The sequence below is a fragment of the Equus caballus genome, chromosome X (genome assembly GCF_041296265.1).
Source record: "Equus caballus isolate H_3958 breed thoroughbred chromosome X, TB-T2T, whole genome shotgun sequence".
Lineage (NCBI taxonomy): Eukaryota > Metazoa > Chordata > Mammalia > Perissodactyla > Equidae > Equus > Equus caballus.
In genome coordinates this window covers 123953195-123967022 of record NC_091715.1, presented here as the reverse complement: position 1 = coordinate 123967022, position 13828 = coordinate 123953195, and the positions used below count along the sequence as shown (strand labels likewise).

The 13828-nt window shown below is 38.8% G+C and overlaps 1 long non-coding RNA gene across 1 annotated transcript in view; it reads left to right on the top strand.

Moving 5' to 3' along the window:
* Positions 1-4620: 4620 nt before the first annotated feature.
* LOC111771528 (uncharacterized) overlaps positions 4621-13828 on the top strand; it is a 181822-nt gene continuing 172614 nt past the window's right edge. Inside the window, exons 1-3 of the long non-coding RNA XR_002805394.2 lie at positions 4621-4770; positions 6009-6125; positions 7101-7277. This is a non-coding gene — a long non-coding RNA (uncharacterized lncRNA). The remainder of the gene's footprint in view (positions 4771-6008; positions 6126-7100; positions 7278-13828) is intronic.

Genomic DNA, 13828 nt, shown 5'->3' with positions numbered 1-13828 from the left:
GTGGGGTTGACATCTGATGTTTTGTTGTCCAACCTTCTATGTCCTTTGAGAGACTGTCCCTTCCATCATTCCATGTGATCCTGTAGGGTTGTTAATTGTGATGACCCCCAACCCTGGCTATAGTGATAATGGTGTAATCTAGAATGGGCCTCTTGTAATATCCTATCCTTTGGCAACAATGGTCTAGAGGTAGGTAACAGATCTAAGCAGGGTCAATCATATGCCTTTTCTGGGTTGACTTTTGGGTGCTGGGGTGGATATAAACTTTTTTCTGGTTGGATTTCTAAACTGGGAGCATATAAAACTGGGGCTGTGGGCAGTCATCTTCCTTTGCATATGGAAAGAGTCTGTCTACAGGATTAACCCATGTAGGGTAGCAGAATTTGCCACCTCAAGATGTATCTCTTTGGAATGAGGATTATTTTGGGCTGGTAACTTTTAAGAAATTGCAGAAAGGGGGTGAGCTGTGAAAACCAAGTAGAAGTAACCATTTGTAAGAGACATTTACATTTGTAAGGTAAATCCCCATCTGTAAAGGTATGTCCCTCTCTGTACCAGGAAGAAGGGGAGATGACCTTATCTCTAGAAACTCTTGTCAATGCAGAAGGCAAGGACTTAAATCTGCATAATACCCTTACTCTTGTTTACTGTGCTTTTTCTGGTAATCTCGCATAACTGACTCCCCCTATCCCAAACACACTCCTTTGTCTTTAGCTAAAGATGGTATTTAAGGTGGCGACCTCAGCCCTTCTGGCGAGTTACTCAGTTTTTGTGGGTTTCTCCCACGTATATGTGCTATAAAGCTGTGTTTGATTTTCTCCTGTTATTCAGTCTCATGTTGATTTAATTCTTAGGCCAGCCAGAAGGACCCAGAGAGTAGAGGAATTGTCTTCCTCCTCTACACCCAACACACAGAAGGGAGTTGAGAGGGTAGAGTGTGTGAGCTCTCCAATCTGCCTGTGCCTGGAGAAGGTTACTCCTTGAACTTCCCAATTTATAAGTTCCTTTTTTTTCTTAAACAGTTTGAATTGGGTTTCTCTCATATGCTTTTGAAAGAATCCTGATTTATACAGTGTTATAGCATATACCATGAATATGCTGAATAAATGATAATACATGTAACAGAGGAAATAGTTTGAAAAAATAGAAATGTGTTTTTTAATTTGCATTTTGGGTTACATGTTTTTTTTTTCTTAGCTTAAGATATCCATCTACTGCTAAGGAAACAAGATTGAGAAGAAAATTTGAAAGAAACATTAACCTTCAGCTTTTGACATTCAAAATAGAATTCTATACCAGGAATACAGCTTGAAAGCTAGACATTGTTGAGAGAGGATTTTTCTAAATTCACTAAATCTCCTCCTTCAACATATCAACAGCCAGACTTATACAGACACAAAGTATAAGGGGTCAAGTTCTTGCCTTCTAGGTCTGCACTGTGAGAAAAACTAAGAGAGGTAGGATAGGCGATAGACATAGCCTAATTTCTCCTGTTCTCTGTGCAGTGGGTCTTGAGCCAATAAGGCATGCCTCAGCATACTTAAGTGGGGTGGAAATGTAGTAATACAGAGAAAAGATCTACCTCCTTGGGTCTTTGTGGTGAGTTTAGAGTTACTCCACCTGCAGTGGAAGTATAATGGAAGCATGCCACTTTAAAGTCCTGACACCCAGACCCTATGAGTGTACTAAGCCCTATGGGAGGGAGTAACACTGCTAATGGAATTTTCTGTTCAGAAGACTGATCCTGCCCTACTTGGTTCCCGTTTCATTCTTAGACAGCTGCAATTATTTGAAAGTTATTTCTTTTACTGAGTTGTATCTGTTTTCTTTTTCAACCATACCAATACCCCATTTTTGTTCTCTTGAGCCATCCAGACTAAGTAATTTTTAAAAATAAGAACCCTACCAAAGTTTGAAGACACCACTAATGATTTCCCACTAAATATTCTTTTGGCTAAACATCTTTAGGTTTCTCAACTAGTCCTCAAAGACTAAGATTTCAAGTCCCCTAATCATTTTGGCTGCTTTTTTTGGGACACACTCTAATTTTGCAAGGTTTCTTATTACATATCGTGTCCACAACTGGATACAGATACTTCAGATGTGGGCTGCCAGGTGCAACGAGATTATCACCTCCCTTGATCTCAACACTAGTCTTCTGTTAAAGTAATTTATGGAGCAAGAACAAGCTAATTCTTCTGAAGCCAGTAACAAGTAGCAATGGTTTTTAAGTCATCCTTGGGACATTGAAAGCCTAGAGGTGGGGGATGATGGTCGGGGCTGAGGGACACACTCAACTTCATTCCGTATTTGGCTTTTATATGCCAGTATATTCCTAGTTTTAAAAAGAGCTATATTTTCTCACACTGGGGCATGATTTGCATGAAAAATAAAAAACTCACAAGTAGATTTTTCATTTGTTTAACTCTTGCTCCTGGCTTTCTGGTCCAGGTTTAATGAAACCCAACCAGAAAATATATTTAAGTCCAATTAAGTTTCTCGCTCTGGGATTATTATTCTTATTCAGATTCTCCACAGATACAAGAAGGTCTTTTTATACTTGGGGTTCTGTTTTAGTGTTCTGCATGGTTCTTATATTCCCTCCTCACCCTTTCCTATAGTTCTGCTGCTATGCAAATTGAGAAAGACCAAAGGTATTCTTAGACAAAGCAAGTAGTATTATTTAAGGCACTTGTGAACCTAGGAGAAAGTAGTGAAGTACAGGCACATTAGCAAACAAAGAACCATGAATCCTTAGATGGCTTCACCAGCTAGTCAATTCGAGTTGATTATTGCCCTTAAACTTCCAGCTCTGGATTAGGATGCTTGCAGCATGATTTATTTAGTCAGCACCATTTCGTGACTCCACACTTTTTTCTCTTTATCTGAAATGATCTAGTCAGAGACTCCCTGCAAATGCCAGGCATTAACTATATCACAATGCTAATTCTTTGACTGAAGCCTGTCTTGATTTGGTGGAAAATGACTTCAGTGTATGGGATTTACGGTTCATTTAACAAGTGCGGTAGATGTCAATACATTAATATAAACCTGGTGCAGGTAGTAATTTTATTTCTAATGAGGTGCTCGACTAACATCCTACTATAAAAGTAGGACATTGTTCAGTGGGGACAGAATATACATGTCTAATCAGGTCTAAGAAACATGCTAGTTGAGCATCACGATGATATTTGGACCACTTGACTTCTCTGGGACTCGGTCTCCATGTCTGCAAAATGAGTATGTTGGACAAAGGCCTTTGCAGCTCTGAACCATTTAGGATTTTATTAGTCATTTTTAGGACATGTGCTTTGTAATGGACATGGATTCACATGAGCAATTTGTGCTGTGATCTGCACTCCCTACCATAAGCCATGACTCCACCAACTCTTGCCTAACTGCCGAGTCTCTTGTGGATCTAAATGTCTTGCAAGTGAGACACTGATCGCCCATTGTTCCAGAGTATGTTTTTGAGGATGTTTATATAGGGAAAAGCCTTGCAATGCAGAGATAGTATCTCCCTCAGGTGCAAAGGGCAGGCATGCTTATTGCCCATTATAAAAGATTCTATAAGCTTGAGTTCGGTAACCTCAGGGTTCCTCTCCTGTGATGCAACCTACTTCATGTACAGGTGTCATTTGACCCTCTTCACATTGTCCTGTAGAAACTGGGACTCTAGAACCAAAGCAAAAGTGCTGATACTCTGGCTGCTGCTATTGCTATGAGCAATAAATTGTCCTTGATTTCTAATCCAGGAATCTCAAGTTTTCTACCAGTATCCATGAGATTGTGGCAGGCTAACTTGCTAGCTTCTAAGTAGAATAAAATATCAGACCCTTCACAGTTCTTGACAACAACTCCAGTTCACATTCACTTTCCTTTTTTTTGTTTTTTTAAGGAAGATTGTTGCTGAGCTAACATCTCTGCCAATCTTCCTTTATTTTATGTGGGATGCCACCACAGTGTGACTTGATGTGCAGTGCTAGGTCTGTGCCTGGGATCTGAACCCTGGGCTGCCGAAGTGGAGCATGCAACCTCTATGCCACCAGGTTGGCCCCTCACTTTCCTCTTTTCTTAATGCCACCACCTAGCCTCTGAACAATCCAACTCAAAACACATTCTTTTATCTAATTGTATTATATGTTAATCTTATCTCCCAACTAGATTGTAAGCACTTGAGATCAGTCACCATGCTAATGCTTTTTCTGTCTACCCTTTAGCAGCTGGCACAGGGGTGGGTACATAGTAGGAACTCAATTTTGACTGGCTTTGACTGGCTTTGGACATACGCATGCCAGCTGAGCTAAAATACTCTCTACTTTTTACCATTGAGCTTCTTGGCTGGGATGTCTTATTATGAATGAAAACTATAGACTTATTCCACTAGAAATAGAGAAGCTCTAATGAGACAGGGAAAGCTGTTTGTTTTTCAGGCATCTAGGATGCAAGGCATGGGCATTCCTTAATCAAGTGGAGATCATTTGACTAAGGCGCCAGTTGCAAAGCTATTCTGAACCCCACATTTCCAAAGATATCAGGGACAGTTTGTTGTGCTGGGCTGCTAATAATTACCATGTTCTGGCTGCTTAAGAACTAGAATATAGTCTCTGTGTTTCTGTAGAGTTCAAGAGCCTCGGGAGGGCATCTACACCAGCCCACTGCCTTCAGCATCAATGGGAACTCCTTTGACATTTAATACAAATCTCAGAGGAGGATTTGACTCCCTATGAGTGCATTTCCCAAAGCCATACACTTGCTGCTTGTATTATTGTAAGTATCCTATTATTAATGGCCCATTATACCAGCAAGAAAGATGTCTATATATGCGTTTTCATTTGGCTTATCATTGTTTCCAATAGTCTGGATTATTCAATTAATCTAACTTTAGTTTTCTCTAAGGGAATATGGAGACGCAACACGCTTTTTGCCGTTAGTGCTAAAACGTTAAGACTCAGGGCTCTTTCTTGTGGCTATGGCCCTGAGGATGCACTCCCTACTCCCATAATAAATTTTGTCTCCTTTCTCTTTCCCTCTTTTTTTTGGCAGTTATTGGGGCTGCAACATACTCTCAATTCAGTCTTTCTGAGTACAACTGATAATACTTTATAGCTGTGACACAGTTATCATTTTCTAACTTTAGCTTTGCATATCTGGCATTTTCTAACTTTAGTTTTGTAAATTCAGGCAGTTCCTTCTCACCTAGAAATAGTTCCAGCCGTTTGAATTTGGGTGTGCTGCCACCAAGTGGTTGCCAGTTCTTTGATAGGCATGGTCTCATAATTCAAACTGTAGGCCGTGTTGTTTTTGTTGTTGTTGGTGGTGGTCTCTGTGTTAGGATTGGGCTAGTGTGATGCTCGTGAATAGGTGAAAGTCTCAGGTATCAGAGGGAGTTGGGGGTAAATCTTCATGAAGCAGCAGGAAGATAATTGAAGAACAAAAAATGGGCCGTAACTTGAGGAGGGGAGAGGAAAGGCCATCTGCGGTTCAAAGAATGAGATCAGGGAGAGAGGAGTTGCCGAGTGAAGGGGACAGGGAAATAATAAACAAAAAGGAAAATGACCCAGAGTTAAGTGAACTTCATCATTGAGTCAATTTTCATTTTTTGTTTCTGTACTTTTCTGCAGTTCCTGTACTTGATGGGGAGTCTGAATAGCAAGATAGATGTACTATCTTGAGCAGGATTGTGTCTTGTACATCTTTGTGTCCCCTGCAGTGTTTAGCATAGTGCTGGGCGCATAATTAGTCCTTAATAAAGGTCTGTTGAATGAATGACCCAAACCTGCAGGAGTTGAGCCAATATGTATTGGAGGTAGGGGGGCTGGCTTGAGGCATAAGGGCAGCTTCCAACAAGCAAGTCTTGATGATGTCCTGCCTCTGTCATTAAGCTGAGGCCCTGCACAAATTTATCTGGCTCCTATGATCAATTTTCCAAATTATAACCTTTTCTAAACCTTCTTGGTAAGGTACTTACATACCTTCTTTTTTTTTTTCTTTCTTTAAAATCTCAGATCCCAGGCCCTTGAAGTCTTTCATACCTCTGAACCAGTCTGGAGGCTTGGAAACAGATGACACGTGGAAGCTTCTGATTGAAAGATGTGCGACCTAGGGCTTCTTCCATTCGTAAGGTGTGTAGGGAATGACTGGATAGGGCTTTTAAAAAATGCATATGGAGAGAAAACTGAGGATCATTCCAGGTAGGATGGTTATCGGAATTAACACCCTGGTCAGACATGGTTCTTCTCCAGAAGGGGGTTTACCCCTGCACGATAATATGTGTGCCATGTTATTTTTGGCCCTGGCTAACTTATGATCACATAATTTGTTTTTAAAGATACACATGCCTGGATCTCACCCATTACCCAAATATGATAATTCATGAAAATCTGGTGAAATTGTCCTTGGTGCTTTCCTTAATGTGGTAGTTAAGTCCTTGAGGAGAATAGTTTTAGTAAGCGGGTATGATGACGTATTTGGTACCATAAACCTCCACATCTCTAACACAGAATTCCCCAACCAGGGCTCCATGTGGAGCAGTATAGCATAGTGGATAACAGCATGGGCTTTGGAGTCAGACATACCTAGGTTCAAATTTTACCTCTGCCTTGTTTGACATCAGGCAAGTCACTTAACCTCTCTGTGCCTTGGGTTCCTAACCTGTAAAATGAAGTAATATTAGCTACCTTACATGGTTGTTATGAAGGTTAAAGTAAATGGCAAGACACATGCAGTGTGCTTAACACAGTGCTTAGCATATAGTAAGTACATGATCACTGGTAGCTGTTAGATACATTTCTTCCTAGAACACAAACTTCACGAAGTGATGGCCCTGCATAGTGTCTTGTCTAGCTCACCACTATGTCCTTGCTCTCAGCTTCCGAGGCTTGTGCAGATTCCCTGCACACAGACACTCAGGCTATCTTCTGCCCCACAGAGTGCCAAACAAGTGGGAGCTTGTGAGCTAAGTAGAATGTCATTTTGAGTCACCGTTGCTCTAATTTCTTTAGACATTTCTGAAGAACAATTGGATTCCCTTCAGTTTTAATTTCCCTCCCTTCCCAGATAAATTTTCCAAATGTCCACTTCCTATTTCCTTGATCAAGGCCAGAGTTGAAGGAAGCTAACCTTCAATCTCCAACCAGGCTGAGAGCACCAATTGGGCTCAAGAGCAAATTGTATTGGAAAAGCAGCAGAAGCACTGAAATGAATTGTCATGAAATGAGGCTTCAAATGAAAGCACAAGGCAGAGCCTGGTCCTAATTGGCAGTGGAGTTACTCAGGTAAGAGGCCAATTCCAAATGTCCCGTTGCCGAACTTTTGGAACATGCGTGCCCCCTCCCCCAGTCACCTCCTGCCGTCCACATACAGCCTTTGGAAGATGACCATTGGGTAAACGTAACACTGAGTTATTTCACATTTCTTTCAAATCTCTAATCCATAAACTATGTGAAGACACAGAAAATGTCTGAATCATGTTATAATTTGAAATGTTCCCTGTGGTAGGGTGAATAATGATACCCCAAATATTTCTACATCCTAACGCCTGGAAACTGTGAAGCTGTTACCTGATATGCAAAAGGGACTTTGCTGATGGGATTAAGTTAAGGATCTTTTTTTTTATTGCAGTAACATTGGTTTATAACATTATATAACTTTCAGGTGTACATCATTATATTTCAATTTCTGTGTAGATTACATCTGTTCACCACCCAAAGACTAGATACAATACATCCCCACACACATGTGCCTAACCACGCCTTTCGCTCTCCTCCCTCCTCGCTTCCCCTCTGGGGGGATCCCCTCCCACATCCCTACATCCAATCTCTATTTCTAAGTGTGTGTTTGTTATTGTTTTTATCTCTATTTATGAGTGAGATCATACGGTACTTGACTTTCTCCCTCTGACTTATTTCGCTTAGCATAATACCCTCAAGGTCCATCCACGTTGTCACAAATGGCAAGATTTTGTCATTTTCTATTGCTAAGTAGTGTTCCATTGTGTATATATACCACATCTTTATCCATTCGTCCCTTCGTGGACACCAGGTTGCTTTCAAGTCTTGGCTAATGTGAATAATGCTGCAGTGAAGACAGGAGTGCATGTATCTTTATGCATTCGTGTTTCCATGTTCTTTGGATAAATACCCAGAAGTGAAATAGCTGAATCATATGGTAGTTCTATTCTTAATTTCTTTTTCTTGAGGAAGATTAGCCCTGAGCTAACATCTGCCACCAATCCTCCTCTTTTTTTTTTTTTGCTGAGGAAGACTGGTCCTGAGCTAACATCCATGCCCATCTTCCACTACTTTATATGTGGGACGCCTGCCACAGCATGGCTTGACAAGCCATGCAAAGGTCCGCATCTGGGATCTGAACTGGTGAACCCCGGGCTGCCGAAGTGGAACATGCAAACTTAACCACTGCACCAGTAGGCTGGCCCCCTATTCTTAATTTTTTGAGAAATCTCCATACTGTTTTCCATAGTGGCTGCACCAGTTTGTATTCCCTCCGGCAGTCTATGAGGGTTCCTTTTTCTCCACAACCTCTCCAACACTTGTTCTGTCTTGTCTTAATTATAGCCATTCTGATGGCTGTAAGGTGATATCTCATTGTAGTTTTGATTTGCATTTCTCTAATAATTAGTCATGTTGAGAATCTTTTCATGTGCCTGTTGGCCATCTGTATATCTTCTTGGGAGAAATGTCTGTTCAGATCTTTTGCCCATTTTTCAATTGGGTTGTTAGTTTTTTTGTTGTTGAGATGTATGAGTTCTTTGTATATTTTGGATATTAACCCCTTATCAGATACATGGTTTGCAAATATTTTGTCCCAATTGTTAGGCAGTCTTTTTGTTTTGTTGATAGTTTCTTTTTCTGTGCAGAAGATTTTTAGTTTGATGTATTCCCATTTTAAAATTTTTTCTATTGTTTCACTTGACCAGTCAGACATGGTACTTGAAAATATGCTGCTAAGACTGAAACAAAGAGCATACTGCCTATGTTTTCTTTGAGATGTTTCATGGTTTCGGGTCTTACATTCAAGTCTTCAATTCATTTTGAGTTAATTTTTGTGTATGGTGTAAGATAATGGACTATTTTCATTCTTTTGCAATTGGCTGTCCAGTTTCCCCAACACCATTTATTGAAAAAGACTTTCCTTTCTCCATTGTATGTTCTTGGCTCCCTTGTCGAAAATGAGTTGTCCATAGATGTGTGGGTTTATTTCTGGGCTCTTGCTTCTGTTCCATTGATCTGTGTGTCCGTTTTCTTGTCAGTACCATGCTGCTTTGATAACTATAGCTTTGTAGTATGTTTTGAAATCAGGGGGAATGATACCTCCAGCTTCTTTGTTCTCAGGATTCTTTTGGTTATTCAGAGTCTTTTGTTGTTCCATTTAAAATTTAGGATTCTTTGTTCTATTTCTGTGAAAAATGTCATTGTAACTTTGATAAGGGTTGCATTGAATCTGTATATTGCTTTAGGAAGTATAGACATTTTAACTATGTTAATTCTTCCAATGCAAGAGCATGGAATATCATTCCATTACTTTGTGTCTTCTTAAATTTCTTTCAACAATGTCTTATAGTTTTCAGTGTACAGGTCTTTCACCTCTTTGGTTACCTTTATTCCTAGGTATTTTATTCTTTTTGTTGCAATTGTAAATGGGATTGTATTCTTAATTTTTCATTCTGTTACTTTGTTGTTAGTGTATAGAAGTGCAACTGATTGTTGTTTGTTGATTTTGTATCCTGAAACTTGACTGTATTCTTTTATTATTTCCAAAAGTTTTTTTAGTGGATTCTTTAGGGGTTTCTATATATAAAATCATATCATCTGCAAATAGTGACAGTTTCACTTCTTTTCCAATTTGGATCCCTTTTATTTCTTTTTCTTGCCTGATTGCTCTGGCTAGGACTTCCAATACTATGTCAAATAAGAGTGGTGAAAGTGGGCCTCCTTGTCTGGTTCCTGTTCTTAGAAGGATGGCTTTCAGTTTTTCTCCATTGAGAATATTAGCTGTGGGTTTCTCATACAGGGCCTTTATTATGTTGATGTATTTTCCTTCTATACTCATTTTATTTACAGTTTTCATCATAAATGGATGCTGTATCTTGTCAAATGCTTTCTCTACATCTATTAAGATGATCATATGATTTTTATTCTTCATTTTGTTAATGTGGTGTATCACGTTGATTGATCTGCAGATGTTAAACTATCCCTGCATCCCTGGAATGAATCCCACTTGATCATGATGTATGATCTTTTTAATGTATTGTTGTATTAGATTTGCTGGGTTTTTCTTGAGGATTTTTGCATCGATGTTCAGAGGGATATTTGCTTGCAATTTTCTTTTTTTGTGTTGTCCTTGTCTGGTTTTGGTATCAGGTAATGTTGGCTTCATAGATTGAGTTAGGAAGCTTCCTCTCCTCTTCAGTTTTTTGGAAGAGTTTGAGAAGGCTAGGTATTAAGTCTTCTTTGAATATTTGGTAGAATTTACCAGGGAAGCCGTCTGGTCCTGGACTTTTATTTTTTGAGAGGTGTTTGAATACTGTTTCAAGCTGCTTACTGGTGATTGGTCTATTCAAATTTTCTATTTCTTGTTGATTCAATTTTGAAAGATTGTATGATTCTAAGAATTTATCCATTTCTTCTAGATTATCTGATTTGTTGCCATATAGCTTTTCATACTATTCTCTTATAGTATTTTATATTTCTGAGGTGTCCATCGTAATTTCTCCTCTTTGTGATTTTGTTTATGTGAGCCTTCTCTCTTTTTTTCTTCTTGACTCTAGCTAAAGGTTTGTCAATTTTGTTTATCTTTTCAAAGATCAAGCTCTTTGTTGCATTGATTTTTTTCTCTTGTTTTCTTGTCTCTATTTCATTTATTTCCACTCTTGTTTTTATTATTTCCTTTGTTCTACTGATTTTGGTCTTTGTTCTTCTTTTTCCAGGTCCTTTAGGTTGACTGTGAGATTGTTTATTTGAGATTTTTCTTGTTTCTTGAGGTAGTCCTATATTGCTATAAACTTTCCTCTTAGAACTGCTTTTGCTGTGTCCTGTAAATTTTGGCATGTCGTATTTTCATTTTCATTTGTCTCCAGGTATTTTTTGATTTCCCCTTTGATTTCTTCAATGACTCAGTCATTGTTCAGTAGCATTTTGTTTAGTCTCTACATTTTTGTGGCTTTTCCCATTTACTTCCTGTAGCTGATTTCTAATTTTATACCGTTGTGGTCAGAACAGATGCTTGGTATTATATCAATCTTAAATTTATTGAGACGTGTTTTGTGGCCTAATATGTGATCTAGCCTGCAGAATGTTCCATTTGTGTTCCAAAAGAATGTGTATTCTGTGGTTTTTAGGTAGAATGTTTTATATATATCTACTAAGTCCATCTGGTCTAATGTGTCATTTAATGCCCTTGTTTCCTTATTAATATTATGTTTGGATGGTTTTTCTATTGGTGTAAGTGGAGTGTTAAAGTCCCCTACTGTTATTGTGTTGCTGTATATTTCTCCTTTTATGTCTCTTAATAGTTGCTTTATATATTTAGGTCCTCCTATGTTGGGTGCATATATATTTACAAGTGTTATATCCTCTTGTTGGATTGTTCCCTTTATCATTATCTAATGCCCTTCTTTGTCTCTTGTTACATTTTTTTAATGTTTATTTTGTCTGATATAAGTATTGCTACCTCAGCTTTGTTTTCATTGCCATATGCATGGAGTGTCTTCTTCCATCCTTTCACTTTCAGTTTGTGAGTGTCTTTAGGTCTGAAGTGTTTCTCTTATATGCAGCATATATATGGGTCTTGTTTTTTTTTTCCAATCGGCCACCCTATACCTTTTGAATGGAGCATTTAGTTCCTTGACATTTAAGGTTGCTATTCATAAGAATGTACTTATTGCCATTTTTTTTAACCTTTTTCTGGGCGTTTTAGTAGTTTTTCTCTGTTCCTTTCTTCTTCTCTTGCTCTCTTCCCTTGTGGTTTGATGGTTTTCTTTAGTATCATATTTGAGTTCCTTTCTCTTAATTATTTGTGTATTTTCTTATAGGTTTCTGTGTTTGTGATTACCATGAGGTTCATATATAATAACCTATGTATATATCAAACTATACTGAGTTGATTGTCTCATCTCTTTAGTTTGACCTGTTGCTAAATGCTCTGCTCTTTTACTCCTCTCCTCCCACATTTTATGTTTTTGATATCATATCTAACCTCTTTTTTGTGCATGTGTATCTGTTACCCTCTTATCATGGTAATAGATAATTTTAGTACTTTTGTCTTTTGACCTTCATATTAGCTTCATAGGTGATTGATCTGTACCTTTACTATATATTTCCCTTTACCTGTGATATTATTGTTTGTTTTGAAAATTTTCTTATTCCTATTTGTGGTCTTCTATTTTCCACTTAAATAAATGCTTTAGCATTTCTTGTAACACTGGTTTCTTGGTGATAAACTCCTTTAATTTTTGTTTATCTGGAAAGCTCTTTATCTCTCCTTCAATTCTGAATGATAACGTTACTGGGTATTCTTGGCTGTGGTTTTCTCCTTTCAGCACTTTAAATATATTGTGCCACTCCCTTCTAGCCTGTAAGGATTCTAATGAGAAGTCAGCTGATAACCTTATGGTGTTTCCTTTGTATGTCACTTGTTGCCTTTCTCTTATGGCTTTTAGGATTCTCTCTTTATCTTTAATTTTGGACATTTTAATTATAGTGTGTCTTGGTGTGGGCCTGTTTGGGTTTATTTTGTTTGGTGCTCTCTCTGTTTCCTCTACTTGGTTGTCTCTTTCCTTCCTTAGGTTATGAAAGTTTTCAGCTGTTATTTCTTACAATAGATTCTCTGCCCCTTTGTCTTTCTCTTCTCCTTCTGGGATACCTATAATATGAATGTGAGTGCACTTGATGTTGTCCTAGAGTTTCCTTAGACTGTTCTCCTTCTTTTTAATGCTTTTTTCTTTTATCTGTTCATCTTGGGTGATTTTCTCTAGTCTTTCGTCCAGCTCGCTGATCCATTCTTCTGTATCATCTACTCTGCTATTGAGTTCCTCTAGTGGATTTTTCATTTCCAGTATTGTATTCTTCATTTCTGATTGGTTCTTTTTTATATTTTCCAATTCTTTGTTGCATTTCTCACTGAGTCCCTCCATTCTTCTCCCAAGATCTCTGAGCATCCTTATGACTATTAGTTTGTACTCTTTATTAGGTAGATTGTTTATCTCTGTTTCATTTAGTTATTTTTCTGGGGTTTTGTCCTCTTCCCTTAGTTGAAACATATTCCTTTGCCTCCTCATTTTCTTTCTGTCTCTGGGCTTATATCTAGGTATTAGGTAGGTCAGCTACATCTCCTGATCTTGGAGAGGTCGTCTTATGTAAGCCTTATGAGGCTTAGCAGTGTGCTTCCTTTCATCGCCAGTTCCAAATTTCCCAGGAGTGTCCCCTGTCTGGGCTATGTATGTCCTTCTGTTGTGGTAGGATTGTTCTTGCCTAGGTACCTGGGAAGGCTAAGCTGTCCCCCTTGCCAGCTGGTTGTAATGCTCAGCTGTGTGTGGCTGATATGGATCCGTCAGTCACTTTATTGGGCATAGGGAGCCTCAGTACAGTTGGCTGAAAGGCCTAATAGCACATTCCTGTTGCATTTATTTAGTTAAGTGAGTAGTCCCCCATTGTGGCTGGTTATTAGGCTCAGTGGCTTACAATTGCTGTACATCTCCAGCCTACAAGGCTGTTGTCAGCTCTCTCTGGAGTGCAGCTGAGTGGGGCTGACCCTAGGCATGGTAGCAACCAGTTGTTTCAGGCTTTGGAAGGTGGGGCTGATCCCATAT